Here is a 21,608-nt window from a genome sequence, read left to right as displayed (position 1 = left end):
CTGTTTCTTTGGGATTTCTCTCAGTATCAACGGGGAGAGTTCCTAGAATCCTCTCAGGCAATAGAGTGGCTAGCTTCCCAATCTGTCTTTCCAAGTTTCAAAAACCAGTACCTATTTCTTTGATAGCTGTTCCATGTTCCTGTATAGCTGCACTAAGAGTTTCAAGCCTCTCATCTGTCTTGATAATAAAAGCCTTCATTAGATCCTCTAGATCAGGCTGAATGGGCTGTTGAGGCTGAAATTGGTGCCTCTGCTGATTTTGGTATGCTAGAGCTCCTTGTCCCTGGGGTCTAGAGTTGTTTTGTTGCCAAGCATTCGCAGTACCTCCAGTTTAACTCCATGAAAAACCAGGGTGCCTCTAACCCATTGCATTGAAATTGTAGTTTCCCACAACATTCACTTCCTCAGTTGAGGCTTGACACTTATGAGTAGGGTGTCCTCTTCCACATATATCACAAGCTGCGTGAGGCTCATTAAGCATTGAGGCTAAGGTCAACTTCCGTATTTCTTTAGCCATCGCATCAAGCTGTATCTGCATAGATGTGTTAGCATCAACTTGGTGAATACCAGTTGATTTTCTTCTTTCTGCACTCTCAGAGGACCACTGATTTGCATCTTCATATAACTCATCAAGAATTGTGACTATCCATCCCAATGTTCTACGTGAGGCCGGTGTCAATCCATCCCAAAAGTCCTGGAGTTGCATCCAGAGTTCAATTCCGCTATGTTGACACTTTTGAACAATCTCCTTAAACCTCTCCCATTCTTCAAAAACAGTTTCATTATCTTTTTGACAGAAGTTATGGATTTCTCTTCTAAACTTGCTCGTTTTAGCTGAGGAGAAATATTTATCAAGAAACTTTCTGGTCATCTCCTCCCAAGTTCTAATTGATCCATTGGGCAAGCTCTGAAGCCACTGCTTAGCATCATCTTTGAGTGTGAAGGGGAATGCCCTTAAGTACACTGCATCTTGTGACACACCATTGTATTGAAATGTGTTCATAATCTCCTTGAAGCCCATTTAGATGTGTGTTTGGAACTTCGTTTGGCTTCTTTCTGAATACACAGCAGTTCTAAAAAGTTTGAAGCAACCCCTGCTTTAATTCAAAGTTGTTTGCTGTAATTGGGGGTGCTCTCACACTTGATAAACCTTAATTGTAGACTGGTCTAGCATAATCGCCAAGTGGTTTCCTAGGCATGGGAGCTATATTTCTGAACTGGTCTACACCAAAGGGATGATTTTGAGCAATACTACAACCCCTCTCTTCTTCGTAGATAAGATGTGCATCTTTAATAGCTGCTTCCTCAGCATCCCGTGTAGCTTGTTCTCTTCGTTGGGCTACTTCTCTCGCAGCCAAATCCACATTATCTTCACTATTTCCAGCCATATCTTTGGTTGAGGATTGCTCAACCTTTTCTAACGTCTCGGTGAGATTTCTTTCCTTTCTCAGTTGTCGCAATTACTTTTCTATCTCAGGTTCGTATGGTATCACTTTCTTCGAGAAGTTCTAGTCATGCACCACTCTGAACCTGTAACCTGCGCACAGTCAAAGAACAACAAACGTAAAAAGAGAAAAATAAAATAAAATAAAAAGAAAAGCATTCCATCCCGTCACACGGGTGACCCGAGTTCGGTCCCCGGTAAAAACGCCAAAATTTGACGAGCGCAACACACCACTTTAATTATTCTCGCTAGTCAAAGATAGTATAGTATAATATCGTATCCGCAGGGATTTGTGTTAAACAGTATTTTCGTAGTTTCTAGCTCGATTGCTATTCAGGAGAATAAACAGTTGAGATTTATGTGATTAAAACTACAATTAACTAAGAATCTAAAGCTATTGACTAATGACAATCACAACAAAGGTAAGCAAGAAAGTTATCAATAGGAGAAAATATGGGTTGATTGGATAGGTGCAAGATAATTGTTTGGGATCTAACTCTAGATAATTCACTTCTAATATTTAAGTGAGTCTCTCGAATTTACCCAATTATCAGTTAAACCGTTCAGCAAAAACTCCTTTCTCGATTAAGTTTTAACCTCACAAGATGAACCAATTTAAGCACGTAAAGATATGCAAGAATACGTAGTGGATTGGTCTTTAGGAGAGTCTCTTTCGATTATCCTCCTAACTAGGTTTAATCAATGATTCAAATAGCCTCTTTCGATTACTAAGAAGAATTAATGAACTCAACCAACAATATAATGCAAAGATATCACAAGTTATGCCTCTCTCGATTACATGAACAAGTGAATATAGATGCAACAGTTAAATCATCCAAAACGATTCAATACATAAAACTAGTGTTATAATCTACAAACAATCATCAAAACACCAAATCCATCAAACCCTAAAGAGAACTACTCCATAGATATGGAGTAATTCATCACAAATATGTTTAAAGTAAATGAAAACATAAAACGATCCAAATTCGGGTCTTGAGTGAGGATTGAGATGAACTCCTTGTGCTTTTGCTTCTCCAACTCCTCCTTAGCCTCCCTAGGTCTCCAATGTGTCAAAAGTTCAGAAAATAACATTTTTTCATGTATTTATACCAAGTAGGGTCGGGCCCAGACGAAATCACCTTCTCCTAGTCGATATAGGATTTTCACTCTGTAAAAATTGCATAGGCGCGCCGCATGGGGCGATGCGCCATGCAGCAAATTAGTGGGGAAATCCAGAGAGTTGAAATCTATTAGGCAGCAGGAAGATACACATGCGCGGCGCCCCACACGCTGCGGTTGTGGGCTTTTCTCAGAGTACGGAATTTTCCCTGTTTTTTGATATCCAGATGTAGTTTTCGACCGCCGAACGTGATCCCGGCTTAATCCCTTGGGCTTTTACTCAGACTTTAAAGCTCCAAATAACTTGAATTTTTTCCACAACATCTACATAGCTCGAAATCACTCCTACAAGGCTTAAACACACGATAAGTGCAAAACACTATCAATTCAAGCTCCAAACGAATGAAGTGCAGTAAATTGAAGTACAATAAGCGACTAAAACACGAGATTATAGCCTACCACCATTGAATTAATCTGCATATCCTTAAAACCACATATAAATTTAATTGTTATCCATTTTTAGGGTACACAGTTTGGCGCCCACCGTGGGACTAAGGATAATTGTGGCAATTTGATACGAATTTCCATAACGCACTCTATTTTACACTTGTTCTCTGAGCTTCTAATTTCAGGTAAAATTAAAAATGTCAAACTCCTAATCTGCCCATTTGAACGTTGATGCTGAGTGTGGCCACCATGGCGAGAACAACAAGTGGCGCCCAGCAACGAGGTGCTCCCTGCTGACCCCAACGGAGTCCCAGTCGTGGATCCGATCGATGCTAACTCACACGTGGCTATCGAAGCAAACTTGCCTACCGACCCCAAAAATAACATTCGCGGGTGAGCCCGATCGATAGCCCGGAGTACACACGATGGCAAAGGTGATGGGATCAACTTGCAGGTGATCTTTGAAATGTTACAGGATCAATAAGCAGCAATAGCCAAGTTGCAAAACCAAAGCCGTGCCCCAAGTAGAGTTGAGCCCGAACCATCCCATGAAAATACTCACAGAAATGAACCGTCCACAGAAAGGCCGAGTGAAGCTGAACTCGGGACCAACCCCGAGATAATAAAAATTCTCGAGGAATTTACAAAACAGGTGGCATCGGGAGAAAAGAAAATCGAAACCAACGACAAAAAAATAGAGACCTATAACTCTAGGGTCGATCAAATCCCAGGAGCACCACCAATACTGAAGGGCCTGGATTCCAAGAAATTTATCCCAAACCTTTTCCCTCCGAGCGCAGCTCCGAAGCTAATCCCAAAGAAGTTTCGTATGCCGGAAGTTCCTAAGTATAATGGAACAACTGATCCAAATGAACATGTGACCTCCTACACGTGCTCTATCAAGGGAAACGACTTGGAAGATGACGAAATCGAATCCGTTTTGATGAAAAAGTTCGGAGAAACCTTGTCAAAGGGAGCCATGATATGGTATCACAACTTACCCCCTAATTCTATTGACTCGTTTGCTATGCTTGCAGATGCCTTTGTAAAGGCGCACGCCGGGGCCATCAAGGTCGAGACTAGGAAGTCAAACCTTTTCAAAGTAAAACAAAGGGATAACGAGATGCTCAGGGAATTCGTGTCGAGGTTTCAAATGGAACAGACGGATCTGCCTCCGGTAGCGGACGATTAGGCCATTCAGGCATTCACCCAAGGACTTAACCCCCAAAGCTCATTGGCTTCACAGTAGTTGAAACAAAATTTGATAGAATACCCGACGGTAACTTGGACCTACGTCAATAACAGGTACCAATCAAAAATCAGGGTCGAAGATGATCAGCTCGGGGCCCCTTCCGGATCTATTTATCCCGTCAGAATTAGTGACAGATCCAAAAGAGCCGTCGATCATGAACCAAGATCGAACAGAGATCGGTATCAACCATACAATGGAGATCGAAGGGGTAATGGGTCCGGATGCAACCCTGCGAGGAGTGTAAAAAGGAACGATCAAGGCCACAATAGTCGGGGACTTATGAGTAAGAACAGTTTCGATAGGCCACTCGGGGCCTAGGAGGCACCGAGATTATCGGAATACAACTTCAGTGTCGACGCTGCCAGCATCATGTCCACCATCGAACGCATCAAAGATACCAAATGGCCTCGACCATTGCAGTCTGATCCTGCCCAAAGTACCCCAACCTAATGTGTAAGTATCATGGCACTCATGGCCACAGAACCGAAGATTGCCGACAATTAAGAGAAGAAGTAGCCTAGTTATTCAATAAACCTCCGAGAATTTCTGAGTGATCGAACCAAAAATTACTTCAGGAATAGGGACTGCAACAAGCTGACCAAGCAAGAGGAACCTCAGCATGTCATTAACATGATCATTGAAGGAGTTGACGTCCCCCAAGGGTCGAAGCTAAAGCACACTAAGGTGTCCATTACAAGGGAAAAACAGACTCGAGATTATGTACCGGAGGGAACCGTATCTTTCAATGACGAGGATGCTGAACGCATCGTGCAACCACATAATAATGCACTTGTAATATCTGTACTCATAAATAAATCTCGAGTTAAGCGTGTGTTTATTGATCCAGGTAGCTCGGCCAATATCACCAGATCGAGGGTCGTGGAACAGTTGGGTCTACAAGACCGAATAGTGCCTGTAGTTCGAGTTTTAAACAAATTTAATATGGCATGCGAAACTACTAAAGGGGCGATAACCCTGCCGGTAAACACCGCCAGAACTATTCAGGAAACAAAGTTCTATGTGATTGAAGGAGATATGAGATACAATGCTCTATTCGGAAGGCCATGGATTCACAACATGAGGGCATTACCCTCGACACTACACCGCGCATTAAAATTCCCCACACCGGGAGGAATCAAGATAGTTTACGGAGAACATCTGGCCATAAAATAAATGTTCGCGGTCGATGAGTTGACCCCGATGTCCGCACTCTCGACATCAAAGAACCCAAGTTCGGTTACGAAGAAAGAAACCAAATAGAAATCACTGACATAGGCCTCGACCGAACCAGAGAAGCAGGAGACAGGCGAGGATGATGATTACGGAGTCCCTAGGTCGTTCATAGCCCCTGTCGATTCTGATGCCACTAAGTAAATGGTTGAGGAGCTGGAGAAAGATATATTGATTGAGTACTTGCCCAATCGGAAGGTATACCTAGGCACGGGGCTAACTCCCGAGCTCAGAAAAAAACTCATTAAATTCCTTATAGCTAACCTAGATTGTTTCGCTTGATCCTATCTTGATATGACAGGGATCCCGCCAGAAATAACTACTCACAAGCTGAGCTTGGATCTGAAGTTCCACTCGGTTAAACAGAAGAGGAGGTCGCAGTCTAAAGTCAGGCATGCATTCATCAAAGACGAGGTATCCAAACTCCTTAAAATAGGCTCCATTCGGGAAGTTAAGTATCCGAATTGGTTAGCTAACGTATTGGTACTGCCTAAAAGGGGAAATAAATTAAGAATGTATGTAGATTACAAAGAATTGAACAAGGCATGCCCTAAGGACTCTTTTCCTTTGCCTAACATCGATTGCATGATCGATGCGATGGCTAGCCACTAGACACTCAGTTTTCTCGATGCGTATTCCGGGTACAACCAAATCCGGATGGACCCGGCTGATCAAGAAAAAACTTCCTTCATCACTAAATATGACACCTATTGTTATAAGGTAATGCCGTTCAGACTAAAAGCCATCGGTTCTTCTCATTATTGAAGAAGAAGAAGAATAACTTCTCGTGGACCCCGAAGTGCCAGCAAGCTTTGGAAGAACTCACCTTTGCTTCAAGTCCACCTTTGCTTCATACTCCGAAGGCAGACGGGCAGTTATACCTGAACTTAGCGGTATCTGAGATAGCGGTAAGTGGATTCCTAGTCCAGGAAGATGAAGGTATGTAATTTTCTATCTATTATGTTAGCAGGACTCTAGGCGAGGCTGAAACAAGGTATCCTCACCTGGAGAAATCGGCGCTCGCTTTGCTAAGCGCCTCCGGGAAGTTAAAGCCATATTTTCAATGCCATACCATATGTGTCGTAACTACTTACCCATAGTGAAACATAATGCACAAACACGAGCTCTTGGGACGATTGGCCAAATGGGTTGTGGAAATTAGCGGGTACGATATCAAATATCAACCCCGTACCGCCATCAAATCTCAAATTTTGGCAGACTTCGTGGCCGACTTCACGCCGGCCTTAATACCCAAAGTTTAAAGGGAATTTTTATTGACCTCGGAGACTCCCTCGGGGATCTGGACCCTCTTTACGGATGGTGCCTCGAATGCAAAAGGGTCCGTACTTGGCATCATGTTGAAGCCACCTATGGATAACATAGTAAGGCAATCTATTAAAACTGTGAAATTGACTAACAATGAGGCGGAGTATGAGGCCATGATTGCAGGTCTCAAATTGGCTAAAAGCCTAGGGGCCGAAGTGATCGAAGCTAAATGCGATTCCCTCCATGTGGTAAATCAAGTCAACGGGACATTCGAAGTAAAAGAGAAACAGATGCGAAGATACTTGGATAAACTACAGGTAACACTGCATCGATTCAAGGAATGGACCCTACAACACATGCCCCGGGATCAAAACAGCGAGGCCGATGCTTTGGCTAACTTGGGTTCGTCGATTGATGATTATGAATTCAACTCAGGAACGGTCGTACAACTCATGAAATCAGTAATGGAAGAAGGCCATGCCTAGATAAACTCAACAAGTTTAACTTGGGATTAGAGAAACAAGTATATAGACTATTTGAAGACTAGGAAGTAGCCCTCGGATCCCAAATAATCGAGAGCTCTGCGCACGAAGGCAACCAGGTTTAGCCTCTCAGAAGATATGCTATTTAGAATAACGTTTGACATATTCTTGGGGCCGGTAGACACCGAATATGTTTTGAGGGAAGTTCACGAGGGCACCTGTGGAAACCATTCGAGGGAAAAATCGTTGGTTCGTAAGATAATCAGAGTCGGCTATTACTGGATCGACATGGAGAAAGATGCGAAGGAGTTCGTGTGAAAATGCGACGGCTGTCAGAGGCACGCACCAATGATCCACCAACCAAGGGAATTGCTACATTCGGTCATGTCGCCTTGGTTGTTCATGAAATGGGGAATGGACATCGTCGTTTCCCTGCAATGGGCACCCGGTAAGGCTCAATTTATACTGTTTATGTCTGACTATTTCTCTAAATGGATTGATGCTCAAGCCTAGAACTATTGGATGAGAGGCGCGAGGCCGCTCCAGTTTGGCTGGCCGCCGAAAAGCAACAGATAGAAATATATTCCAACCAAAGAGCCAGCCTCTGACACTTCAACATCGGGGACTTGGTGTTAAGAAGAGTAACACAGAACACCCGGAACCCGAATGAAGGGAAACTAGGACCAAATTGGGAAGTTTCATATCGATTCATCGGGATTACTGGTAAAGGTTCGTATAAACTCGAAGCAGGAAATGACGCACAACTACCAAACAACTGGAACGTGACCCACTTAAAATGATACTACTGCTAAGGTACGACCTCATTAGTTTTCTTTTAATTATTTTATTACGAATTGGGCTAACACTTGTAGGCAACAACCAAAGGAGAATGTAGCTATTAGGTCTTAAAGCACGTGTTGCACTCTTTTTCCCTTGAATCGGTTTTGTCCCAAATGGGTTTTCCGGCAAGGTTTTTAATGAGGCAACAATAAACTATACTAACTTAGAGTCGAAGATTGGTTTTAAATCAGATGCAATGGTCGCATCAACAGTATCTGAGCCCACTCAAAGATCGACCTCGAATACTATGGGCCATCACCCTCGGGTTAGGATATTTAGCAAGGAAGGAAACTCTGTGCTCGAATAGTCTAGGCTCAATGGCTAGGATTTATTGTAAGGGCCAAATAATCAATTGAACCGTGTTCGCATAGGTCACCTCGGCCATGCTACGAGCTTCTACACACTTACAATCTTGTACGTTACACACATAAATGAAAGAAAGTTTCTACCTTGCTAACAAACATTTTTTGCTTCTTAAAAGTATCGAGCCTAAGGGCTATTCCTACCCAGGAACTATCGAGCCCAAGGGCCACCCTTATCCGAGCCCAATGGGTTACCCCCACTCAGGGACTGCTGTCTAAGATAAGTTCGGGCGGCTCGGGTTATCGAAACCCGGAGGCACAAGACCTAGTAGGCAGTGCCTAAACCTAAAAGGCTACGACCGCCCTAAAAATGGTTCGGAGATGTCCAAAGCCTTTGTAATCAAAACATAAGGCCTTCAACAAAATTCCAAACCTGTTTTAAGGTTACCCTCAGTAAAGATATAGTCTAAAAACATTTAAATAATCATCTTGGGGAAAGCTTCCGGTCACTCCGAGCCCCCATACGTTTCAAGCAAAACTTGCATCGAGGACAAGTCTTATTCAGACCTCTGAAAAATGACTTATTACTACGTTTGATTCCGTGCTAAGGCATTTAAATCTTTGCAATTGTAAAAAGGATGCTAAAGATAATAGACTTAAAAATTGCCAAAAGGAAAAAAACTTTATATACATTCTGGAATGTATTTACAAAGGCCAATGAAAATGACCTCAGCAAAATAAATGTACAAGATACAAAAACAAAGACAAAAAATCCTATGGCATCTATGCCTGATCTTCACCAGAACCCGCCTCGTCACCAGAGCCGTCGGGGCCTTCGGGTTCTTCGGAGCCCTCGAAGCTTCCTTCATCTTCGGGTTCATCAAGCTTCTTCGCCTCGACCTCAAGTCTCTTCGCCTCCTCGATCTCGGCCGATAGGTCAAAGCCTCGGGCATGGATCTCTTCGAGGATCTCCCTCCGGGATAGCCACCTCGCGTACTCAACAGTAGTCTTCGGGCGAGCCTCGACTGCTTCGACATCGACCCTATACTGGGCCACCATCTCTTCAGCATCGGCGGAGGTTGTGCATACCTGAGACTTTATAGCTTTACATTTTTTACCGAGGGTGTCCCACCTTGCTAGAGCCAAACTCAATTGCGATCGGAGTTCATCATTAAACTGAGACCGCTTGTTAGTTTTTTCTTTTGCCTCCCTGAGTTAAACCTCTACCAATGCCAGCTGTGCCTGGGCAGTTTCCTTCTCTGAAGCTAGCCTATCCATTTTGCTCTTTCAACCATCGGCCATGGCTTCGACCTCATTATTTCAGCTCGGATTGGTCAATCCGGTCAATATTTTGCTGAACCTGTGAGGGTTGGTCGTTAGTCTCCATGGCTAAGTCTTCATTGCTAACTTCAAAACCCTTTACCTTTTCGACCAGATCGACATGTTCCCGCCTCAAGTTCGAAGTTTCCCTCTGAGCCTCATCCAGCCTGGCCTGAAGGTCCTTGATGGCCCCTTCGTATTGCTCGCTGAGAAGCTTATACATATCTCTTTTCTCGGCAAGATCCTTGACCTCAAGCTCAAGCTAGTTAACCTCAGCTCGGTACCAAAGAAAGCTTTCATGATGAAGTACCGAGGACTGCAAAAGGGTAAAAGAAGAAAACATGAGAAATATTGAAAACTAAGTCAAAGTTCGAAAAAGCATAATAATGCCTTACCCGATTCAGTGCCTGATGCGCTTCGTTGAATAGGCACGGCATGTCCACCTCATTCATTTTCGCCTGGTCTTCTTTGGTTACCAGTCGTCGGAGGTAGCTCGCGACTCCATGGGAGCAGTAAGAACCCGGGCATCCTCAGTGACAGTGATGATTACCGACCTCTTACGCTCGGGATCCACACTCGGGGTGGGGAACTGGTTGATTAACTTTGGGCTCGAGTTCAGCCCGCCGACCTTTGAAGACGGATCCTTTCTCGGCAGTTTCAGGTCACCCAACCCAGAAAAGTCTTCCAAGGCAGACGAGTCCACGCCGTCGAAAAAGGAACAAAGGGGATCGTCCACGCCATGAGCCCCTTAGTTAGATTTCTCCTTCCTCACTTGGGCCTCCTCGAGCATAGACTCGGTATAGGAGGGCATCCCCAAGATCTCAATTACTTCGGGCATCCCTGAGATCTTGATACTGGAGAACTGATCTGCGCACCGCAAATCTGACGCAGACTAAAGAAGAAACTTGAAAAAAAAATTAGACCATTATGCGGCCGCAGAATCATTTTGTGGGCTGCACAATCCATCGCAGATCCAACATAAAAATCTTTGGAGGGAAGTTCTGCATTGGGGCTTCGTTTTTCTAATTTTTTAACCCGACCCTATTTTGATATATAGTCGTTGAAGACCATTTGTAAGGTGAAAACCTGATATTTTTAGAGAGAGGAAGTGCCATAGAGTGAGAGGGAAAGTTTTTAAGTTTTCTATCCATCAATTCTTGCTCAAAGTTGGAGAATTCACAAGGAGAAACTCACAAGTTCTTCATCCAAGAGGTAAGGTTCCATGTCCTAGTCTCAATTTCGAATTTCGGGTAGAAGATGGTTCGTGAGTTGTGTGATTCTTGGGTGTGAGGGTGTATCTATGCATGCATGTACAATCATGAGTTGTGGGAAGGTAGTTGAACTCAAATGGGTAGACCTTGTATTGTGGGGTGTAGGAAATCCTCCATAGGAGAAGCTAGAAATCATAATGTCCACCTAGTGTTTGATAAAACGCTCAAATGAGCTAGAAACATGAACCTCCTTTCTAATTTTTGTTCAATTTTGCTATATCTCTAAATAGATCAAAGTTGCTAGGATTTTCGAAATTGTGTAGTGAATTAATGAAAGCTCAAGGCGAGGTATGTTGGCTAAACTCCTCTTTTAGAATTGAACCCCACAATGGCCTTGTAAGTCCCGTGTTGCTCATTATAAATTGATTATTCCGAATAAGCCTTGTGTCAAAAGATATATGCGTTCAATATGCATTCCAAATGTTCTTGTTATGTTGAATTACTATTTGAGAAGGTGATTTAAGTATGGGCTGTGTGTTAATACGTTATGACTTGAAAACGTGATTCTACTGAAAGCTATCATGTCGAATTGTATAAGAAATCAAATGTGCCTAAGACCCTTAATTGCTCAAATGTGTACTTAAAGTCTTGAATAGAAATGCTTGTTGTTGACGATCCTTGACAATCCATGATGATGTTTGAAAGTGAAACAGTAAATATAGAATATGAAATACGGCCAACGTGCCAACAATGATATTACATTTGGGGCCATTAGTGCCAATGAAATAAAGAGGCGAGAACAAGATGTTGAAATAAGTTGTGAATCCTTTTAAAAATAAATGCTTTAGGAGTATCGTCTAGTCATCGAAGAAGGGTATGTCAAAATAATCTAACCCCAAAACTACATGTACCGGTGTAGGAGTGATTGAGGGGTAAATCCCCGTATTAATGTGATGAGGTTGTTTCCCCTTATATGGGATGAGAATGATGTGTTGAGATGTTTTCCCTTGAATGGGATGAGATTATTACTTGCAAGATGTGATATGATGTCGACCTACACGACATTGTGGTGAGACGGCATAGCCGATCGGGCTGAGATCGGATGCCATACCGCGCACATGGTGGTATTGTGAGTGGATGTCTCGGGGTGAGACGGCTTAGCCGATCGGGCTGAGATCGGACTTCGTGCTAAAAACACGGTGGTGTATCGGTGCTAAAGATCTCCCAACTTAAAATACTGAAACTTACTTGAAATTTAACTTTCCCTAACTTGACACCTTGATACTGGCTGAGTCTCTTATTGATTTCATGTTTTCTTCTCCGTTTACTGTTACTCGTTCTGTTGAGAGGGTGTTTAATTTTACATACTAGTATTATTCCATATGTAGTAACATCCCTTTTGCCGCATCTTTAATGGATACAGGTGGTTCCATAGCAGGTGGTATTGATCAGTGATAGCAGCACACCCTCTCCTCAGCTGACTTGGTGAGCCCCACTTCATTTTGAGGTCCTGTATCTCTTGTCCGTTGTACATAGCATTTTGAGGTATAGCCGGGGCCTTGTTGCCGGCACTGTCGTAGAACCCTTTTGTTTACGTTAGAGGCTCCGTAGACATAGCGTGGGTTGTATCTTGTTTTGGGAAGGTTAAACTAAAAATGATGTAATCGTATCATCTGTTCCACTTTAACTATGATTGTATAGTGTACTATTTTGGAGACTTGTTAATGATGTAACTAACGGAAATCAACTGGTGTTATTCACGTGACCTCTTACTATCTAATTAATGAAATGCATTCTTCTCTTTATTCATGGGTGAGTTGGGTAGACGATATTGTGCAGGCTTGCTCGACCGAGATAACTCTATTGAGCGTCGATCGCGCTCCCCGAGGTCGGTACTCGAAAAAGAGGCTTTGCTGGCCCGGCGAGTAAGCTTGATCAGCCCCCCTCGGAACATCCGGGGATTGTATAATCGAAGCATGTGATCAATCGTGGACCGACTAAATTCGGTCTTATTCACGAAGTAACGGAGGAGAGTCACGATCCTCCACAATGATGGATGGATTTGCCCGAGGCACACTTAGTACCACTTGCAAATATCCAGGATGATCGGGTCCACCGGGCCCAACGTGAAGAGATAAGTGTAAACACTTAAGTACCCTTCCACGTGGGTAGTAATGGCGTCATCGGTCCCGGGGACTACTACATCCTTGCCTTCCCAATCGCAGTCCTTATGAACTATGGGAAGAACGTCCTCGGTCACGAAACATATATATCTCGAGACTCCTTCGCCCCGGTCCTGTTTGCGCGAAGGCTTCTCGACCTTGAAATCGTCTGCAATTGAGAAACCCTCGGGGATAAATGCCGACAAAGGAGGCTCGGGGTTCAGTTCGTTAGCAGCCGCAACAGGGGAAGACGTTTTGAGGGCCACCACCTCTGGGGCGGCCGCTTCAGTACCAGCGGCCGGTTGAGAAGATGAAGAGGAACGGTTTTTGATGTTGTTGCCATTGTCATATAGGAGAGAGTTTGAAATTTTGAAAAATAAACACACAGTTTTGGAAAAATGAATTTTGAAGACGAAGAACAGGGTATGAAGATTTGAAGAAATTTTGTGTAGAAATCTGGAGATTGCTATGAAGAATGAAGAACAGGGATGAAGATTTGAAGATTTGAAAAAGGTTTCCCATCGTTTCGGCAAACCTACTCTTTGAGAAATGAGGGGACTATCTGTATATGGGTAAAGCCGAGCCTGCTGCATGACTCGACTCCCCGGTGAGCCAAACGGAGCAGGAACGTGACCGTAATGTATCAGAGTCAGAGCGAAGAACCCCTCGTATCGGGGCTCGGGCAAAACACCTGTCCTCGGGCATATTTGGGCCATATCCTCGAGGTCCGATTTGAGGATTGAGACTTCGAGAGCATTTCCAAGCAGCTACACACGACTAACAAAGGGCCGTGATGTCCGTGCCTAACAGGATATCACGGCGTGAATCTCGGCTCGTATCGGCAGAAAATCAGTGATTAGCGAAACGGAAGATTTTTAACTTTTTTTAGAATTGTACTTAGGGTAAAACTCCCCTACTATATAAATGGGAAGGCTTACTATTCATAGGACACATTGTAACATGTATATCAAGGAAATATACTCTTATTCTCTGTTATTCAAAGTTCTTACTTTTGTTCATGAGTTCTTCATTAGTGTGTGCCCGGGATCAAAGGCAGGCACCTCGTTAAGACGTTACAGAGTCCGGGATCACTCTCCTTATTGGTTTGACAATTTATTACGTCCTTTATCTGTTTAATCTAACGCCATTTATCATTTGTATTGAATTAATCCGCATATCCTTAAAACCACATATAAATTTAATTGTTATCCGTTTCTGAGGGTCAACAAAAATATATGCTTCATTTTTATAACAATTGAAATTACAAGTTGCATGATGAAGTTTTAATAAACGATTATTTATATCTTGTCCTGGCGAATCTGATGATCACAATGCCAAGTTGTTTCTGTAAGAAGCTATGATATATTGAAAGCATTGTTCGTCAGTATTATTAGATACTCAAACATACTAGTACTGTTATCCGCTCACCACATTATTTACCCGTAAAACAGTACAGTTGAGTTTATAGCGTTGTTTATAGACAATCGAATCGATTTGATTCCAGAATAATAAATGAATTAAATAAAATGCAAGACTTAGCGTTGAAATCGAGATAAAATAGTAGACAACTTGGTCCCAGGAGCTAGGCTTCCGAAGGCAGCAATAAGAATATCGTTTAGACAGAAAATAAAGTATTATTTAGCTTAGAATAATGTGTAGCATAAGTTTGTCAGAACTTTCGTCTCTTACAATAGCTGTTAAAGTCACTATTTATAGCTATACATAGGGAACAAGGTCCTAAGATCGAAGTATGCGAATAAAGAGGAATAACTGCAAAATAGATAATACATGCTCACAAATCAATATGGATTCAGTAAAACCGTTAAAGCATACCGCAATTCTCCTTTGGGTAAATACTACGACACACTATCATAATTTAAATGCCCTTTAGTCTTTAATAGGTAATTAAATATTTTTAACCAAACATATATAACATCTTTGGGCAGACAATATATATTTGACTAAGAATATTAATTTACCTTATTATATTCACTATTCATAGAATAATTGATTTACCTTTGGGTAAATCCTTAAGTTCTAGTAATAGTGAAAATTAACTTATCCACTAATTTATAATTATAGGCATTTCATTAATTTCATGGATAAACTATAATTTTATGTATGCAAACGTTTCATGAACATACTAGCTTGACCACTTTGGTGACTAACAAACTATATAAACATAAATGCACACATAAAATAAATATTAGAAAATTTTATGCATGTGAATATTTTAAACATTCTAGTTTGATCACTTTGGTGACTAACAAACTATATAAACATTAATCACATACATAAAATGAATAATAAATGACTTCACCAACTTAATAGCTCAAAACAATTTATTCATGGCCCAAGAATCGAAATTATTAACTAGCTCCTTACTAGGATTAGTGAAGCTAAATTTAAGTAGAAATGGCATGGGATAGCCACTTTTTAACAAAGTATTTAATTTTTATCCAGCATTTTTAATGCTGAGCAAAAATAGCCACTACTCTATTAAAATTAATACAAAAAGATGTTTTTACCCTTTTTTCTTGAGTGTTGTGTAAATATTAAGGATATGGTATCCTTAACATTTACACTGCACACAGGAAGTTAAGGACGCCATGTTCTTAACATTTACACTGAACATATGAAGTTAAGGATACCATTCACTTAATATTTACACAGCACTCATAAAGTTAAGGACGCTATGTCTTTAACATCTACACTGCACACATAAAGTTAAGGACACCGTGTTCTTAATATTTACACTACACATATGAAGTTAAGGACATGAGGTCCTAAAGTTTAACAACAGAAGGTGCAAAGGACATGGGGTCCTAAAGTTTAACAACAGAAGGTGTAAATACAAGTTAAGGACATTATGTCCTTAACATTTACACTGCACACATGAAGTTAAGGACGACATGTCCTTAATATTTACACTGTACATATAAAGTTAAGGACATGATATCCTAAAGTTTAACAACAGAAAGTGCAAATACAAGTTAAGGACATTATGTCCTTAACATTTACACTGCACACATGAAGTTAAGGACGACATATCCTTAATATTTACACTGCACATATGAAGTTAAGGACATGATGTCCTAAAGTTTAACAATGAAAAGTGCAAATACATGACATTTTGTCCTTAATATTTATACAGCATTCATGAAATTAAGGATACCGTATCCTTAATATTAGCACAGGGATATTTTCGTCCGGGCGAGTAAAAAATTATTAAGCATTGGCTAAAAAGTAAATACATTTTAAACAGTGACTAAAGAGTAAAGAGATCTCTAATTAGTGGCTAACCGTGCACTTTTCCTTAAATTTAATGGGCAAAAGTTGGTGGGTTTAAACTAAATTACGACATTAGGGCATCATTAACAATATTCCTGTTTTATCATATTTTTGCATACTTTGGCTATTAAAAAAAACACTCAAATATGTTCAACTACAGCGTAAACATTCTCAAAAAACCGACTATGAGAATTGAAATCTTAATCATGCTTCAAGCACTTATATAATTTAAAACGTAAGTTAACAGAACTTTGACTTGTTTGTTTTTTCCATTGATTGATTATCCATCGTTGAAGTCGTTTTACACGAACAGAAACCAACAAGCATGATTAAATATTTAAAGACACAATTCCGTAATTGCCAAAGGTATATGTAATTCCTAAACAACAACTCGTTCATAAAAGATTTTTTTTTTTTAATGAAGATTATCAGTTTAAGTAATCCAAGCTCGGATACCACATGTAAACATAAACTTAATTCATACTAGGATCTTGAACATGATAATCTTACATAAAATTATTACAGAAAATATACATGAATACTAAGTCATTATCACGAAGCAGAAGCGTTAATTGAAATTGGTTTCTCGCCCCTTACCCTAACTTTCGTTACCGCCGACTTTAGTGATGGAAGAGAAAATAAAAAAATACAGTAATCCTAATGGGTGGGGAGATGACCAATTTATAGAGTTTCTCACTTAATCTGGTACGTCAATCAAGTAACCGATCGGACGGATGGGATTTGCTCGTTAATTAAATATTAATTACGGGCCTTAAACCTATTCGCCACCAACATACGTAGTAAAATCTTACAGATCAGGCATTTAAGATTCTCTCTGAAGCATGGAATTTGTTGTCTGACAGAGCTAAAAGGATGACTTATGTCCAGAAACGCGCTATGAGGAACGTCGGCACTGGAAATCCATCAATGCGAGGCAGGTCGAATGTTTTTCATAATTTCACTGTCGATCCAGCAAGGGCAAGAAATTCAACTACTGCTAATTTCCACCCTGTCCCTGTGGCTCCTCAGCCATCAAAACCTGCTACATTCTGGACCTCTTGCAATCGATGTTCGATTAAATATGAATATTTGAAAATTAACCTCAACAGAGTTCTTGTCTGCCCCAACTGTCACCAGCCATTTTGGGCAAAGGAGGTAGGTGCTCCTTCTGTAAATGGACATGCATCATCTAATACAGGGCCTTTCTTCCAGCAGCAGGGTACAAATTGTCATGCTGCTAATGGATCGTCTGCTTCAGCTTTCAATATGGGGATACCTTGACATTCTGGCATTGGCTCAAACATTGAAGCAAACAATCAGCAGGCTCAGGATTTTAAGTTAAGAGGTTGTAATGGGGTGCCAGCCTATGCTGCCTCCCCTACGCACGTTGCATCCGATCTGCAAGAAGAAGAAGCTGAAGGAATGGAGCACAACTTATGCATCTAGGACGTCATATAAGGAGGACAAGGAAACAGAAAAGAAGCAAACTGTTGCTGCCCATACTGCACAAGAATTTCTCAAAAATGATTTGAGAAGAGAGGAAACTGCGAATGTTGTATTAGTGAATTCCAGCAAATCATACAAGCACAAAGAGTCTAGTGTCGTCTCTACTACAAGTGTTGACTCAGAATCAGAAGATACTGAAATTAAGTCTATGATGGTTCCTGATTCGGATGAAGATAATCAAGTCTGGGCTGCTTATGATAATGATGATGGCATGCCCCGTTATTATGCTCTGATTCACAATGTCATAAGTAGAAAGCCGTTTAAAGTGTGAATCAGCTGGTTGACCTCCAAAAGCAACTCTGAATTTGGGCTAATAAACTGGGTTGGTTCTGGTTTTCTGAAAACTAGTGGAAACTTTAGAATAGGCAAGCATGAAATTAATAAGACACTCAATTCTTTCTCCCACATAGTTAAGTGGACAAAAGGAACCAGAGGCGTTATCCAAATTTTTCCCAGGAATGGGGATGTGTGGGCTCTGTATAGGAATTGGTTTCCTGAATGGAACGAGCAAACTCCGGATGATGTGATCCACAAATATGATATGGTGGAAGTGCTTGAAGACTATAGTGAGGACGAAGGTGTCAGAATTGCTCCATAAGTCAAAGTAGCTGGCTTCAAGTCAGTATTTCATCAGCATCAAGACCCTAAACATATTTGTAGAATTCCAAGGGAGGAGATGTTCACGTTCTCTCATCAGGTCCCTAAAGGATTGCATATAGATGTTCATAACACGCAGCGGAACACAATAATAATTCTAGGCAGATCTTTTCATGTCTAAAATTTATTTACATGTCAAAGATCGGATTTAAGACGTACCTGGTGGAGAGAGTGTCGTTTCAAAAATTTATTCATTTATAAGATTGGATCTAGGGTATATCCACTATATCCCTAACAGTCCTTCTTACGTGCTCACAGGCAAAGAAGCTCTAAATGTTCCCAAGGGTTGTCGGGAGTTGGATCCTGCAGCCATAACCTTAGAACTTCTTCAACTCTTGATACAAGCTGAGATAGATGACGCACAGAGAAAAACTACAGAATCTTCAAAATTAGAAAGGGCTGACAGTGAAAGCCAAGTTAAGGAGAGGTATGGTATTGGCAATGTGATCAACCGTAAGGAGGCTACAATAGATTCCCAGAAAACCCCTTTTGACATATTCCAGAAAAAATAAAGTAAAGAAGGTGGAAGGAGATAGTGGTGGAGCCAAGGGAGAAACAAGTTTGGCAGGTGCACAAATCTCCAGCCTATGAATCATGTAATGTTTTCGCACTCCGAATAGTTTAATCTTGCCAGTGATAGAGTAGGATAGATAAAAGATAATGAATTTTGACATCCAAGGATATTTTGTTTCTTTTATTGGTGTGTACGGTAAAAATCGGTTAGTCCTTCGTACGAATTGGTTTAAATGGTAATACATCAGATCCGAGAAGTGTCTTCATAGTTTCAGGTTGAGGTCCGAAGTCAGGCCACCAAGCTTCGAGCCCGAAGGACCGATCAATGTCAAGCTCGATGTTATTATCGAGCCCGAATCTAAGTCGAACTATGATGCAAAGTAAAGTTATCGAGCTTATGATTTAGAGACCGACCAACACTGACCCCGAATCAATACAGGGATCCGAGTCAGAATCGAGCTCGAGTCATAATCGAGCTCGAGTCAAGATCAAGAGCTCGAGTCAAGACCGAAAACTCTAGTCAATATAGAGCTCACAGACAAGAGCCGTTGCAATCCCACTAGAGAAGAGAATCCCGGCAGGAATTATGAAAAAGCTGATTTGTCATGGGTCTCCCACTATGTATTTTTAATTATATTTAAAAGTAGGATCCTCAACTATAAAGAGGATGGTTACACTTCTGTAAAGGGCAGCTTTTTTGGCTTACATTATAACTCAAGCATCATATACTCCTATATTGAAAAATTATTCTTGGAAGCTTCATAAATTGGTTCATCTTACTTACTCCCAAAAGTCATCTTCTTTCCAACCTTGTTTATTTTGCATTCTTTGCAATCTGTATTTGATATTTCTATTTATCCTTACGATTTCTATTAAGCTATACCACGTAACCTTAGAACTACGTACAAATTCAACTCTATCCATTTTTCAGGTAAACAGTTTGGCACACACCGTGGGGCTAAGGATAACAGTGGTTATTTGATACGAATCTGCAATAATACACCATTTTGCGCTTGTTTCCGAAAGTATCTTGGATTTTGGATTAGCAACGATTAACTACCAATCAAATGGCCTTACCTATCGATAACGAAGTTGGTCTTCAAGATGAGAACAACTTGACACCCAGTACTGAAAGACCACTTGTCAACGTCGTTGGAGCTTGAATCGAAATGCCGATAGATATCAATTCGCATGTGGCCATTGAGGCGAACCTACATTCTGAACCTGAAAATAGCATTCATGGTGGTACTCGGTCTGCAGCTCGAGATACCCATAACGTTGAGGAAAACGGCGTCAGCTTGCGTATGATTTTTGAATTGTTGCAAGCTCAACAAGCAGCAATCGCTCAGTTGCAGAGTCAAACCCAGATACCGAGTAGACCGGAGCCCAGTCAACCCCGAGAAATTGCCCATACAACGGAACCAACTATAGTGAAATCAAATGAGCAGGAGTCGGGGACTAATCCCGAAATTGCTAAGATGTTCGAAGAACTGACCAAACGAATAGAATCGAGAGAAAGGAGGATCGAAGCAAATGACAAAAAAGTGGAGACATACAACTCCAGAGTTGATCAGATCCCGAGGGCACCACCAATATTAAAGGGCTTAGATTCTAAAAAATTCATACAAAAGCTTTTCCCCCCAAGAGCGGCTCCTAAACCGATCCCAAAGAAGTTCCGCATGCCCAAGATTCCTAAATATAACGGAACTACTGACCCCAACGAACATGTCACCTTATACACATGTGCCATCAAAGGGAACGATCTAGAGGATGATGAGATCGAATCCGTATTATTGAAGAAATTCGGTGAAACCTTGTCAAAGGGAGCAATGATATGGTATCATAATTTGCCATCTAATTCTATCGATATTTTTGCTATGCTTACGGATTCCTTCGTAAAAGCACACGTCGGGGCCAAAAAAGTTGAGACCAGGAAGTCGGACCTGTTTAAAGTAAGACAAAAGGATAACGAGATTCTAAGCGAATTCGTGTCTCGTTTTCAAATGGAACGAATGGAGCTACCCCCGGTCACAGACAATTGGGTTGTTCAGGCTTTCACTCAAGGTTTAAACGTACGAAGTTCGATGGCTTCACGGCAGTTGAAGCACAACCTGATCGAGTACCCGGCTATCACTTGGGCCGACTTGCACAACCGGTACCAATCAAAACTTAGGGTCGAAGATAATCAGTTAGGGTCTGAAGCCGCTGCTCGAAAGGATATCAATCGAGAACAAGGTCCGATCAGGGATCGATACCGACCGTATAACGAAAACCGCAAAATCAATGAATCGAGACGTAACCCCGAACAAAGCAACAAAAGAAGTGATCGAGGTCAAGGGTCTCGGGGGCTGATGAACAAAAGTGGGTTTGACAGGCCTACCGGATCTAAGGAAGCACCTCAGTTATCGGAGTATAACTTTAGCATTGATGCATCCGCCATCATGTCGGCTATCGAACGCATCAAAGACACTAAATGGTCTCAACCCATGCAAATCGATCCTGCCCAGAGAAATCCCAATCAAATGTGCGAATATCATGGCACCCATGGCCACAGAACGGAAGA

The 21,608-nt window shown here is 41.5% G+C and overlaps 1 non-coding gene across 1 annotated transcript; it reads left to right on the top strand.

The window, feature by feature from the left end:
• The first annotated feature begins 716 nt into the window (after positions 1-716).
• Positions 717-823, top strand: LOC142178642 (small nucleolar RNA R71). The gene has a single exon (XR_012706913.1). It is a non-coding gene; the product is annotated as a small nucleolar RNA R71 (small nucleolar RNA).
• Positions 824-21,608: the final 20,785 nt, after the last annotated feature.

The sequence above is a fragment of the Nicotiana tabacum genome, chromosome 24 (genome assembly GCF_000715075.1).
Source record: "Nicotiana tabacum cultivar K326 chromosome 24, ASM71507v2, whole genome shotgun sequence".
NCBI classification, from domain to species: Eukaryota; Viridiplantae; Streptophyta; class Magnoliopsida; order Solanales; family Solanaceae; genus Nicotiana; species Nicotiana tabacum.
The sequence above is the reverse complement of the archived record's forward strand: the minus strand, read 5'-3'. Positions and strand labels throughout refer to the sequence as shown.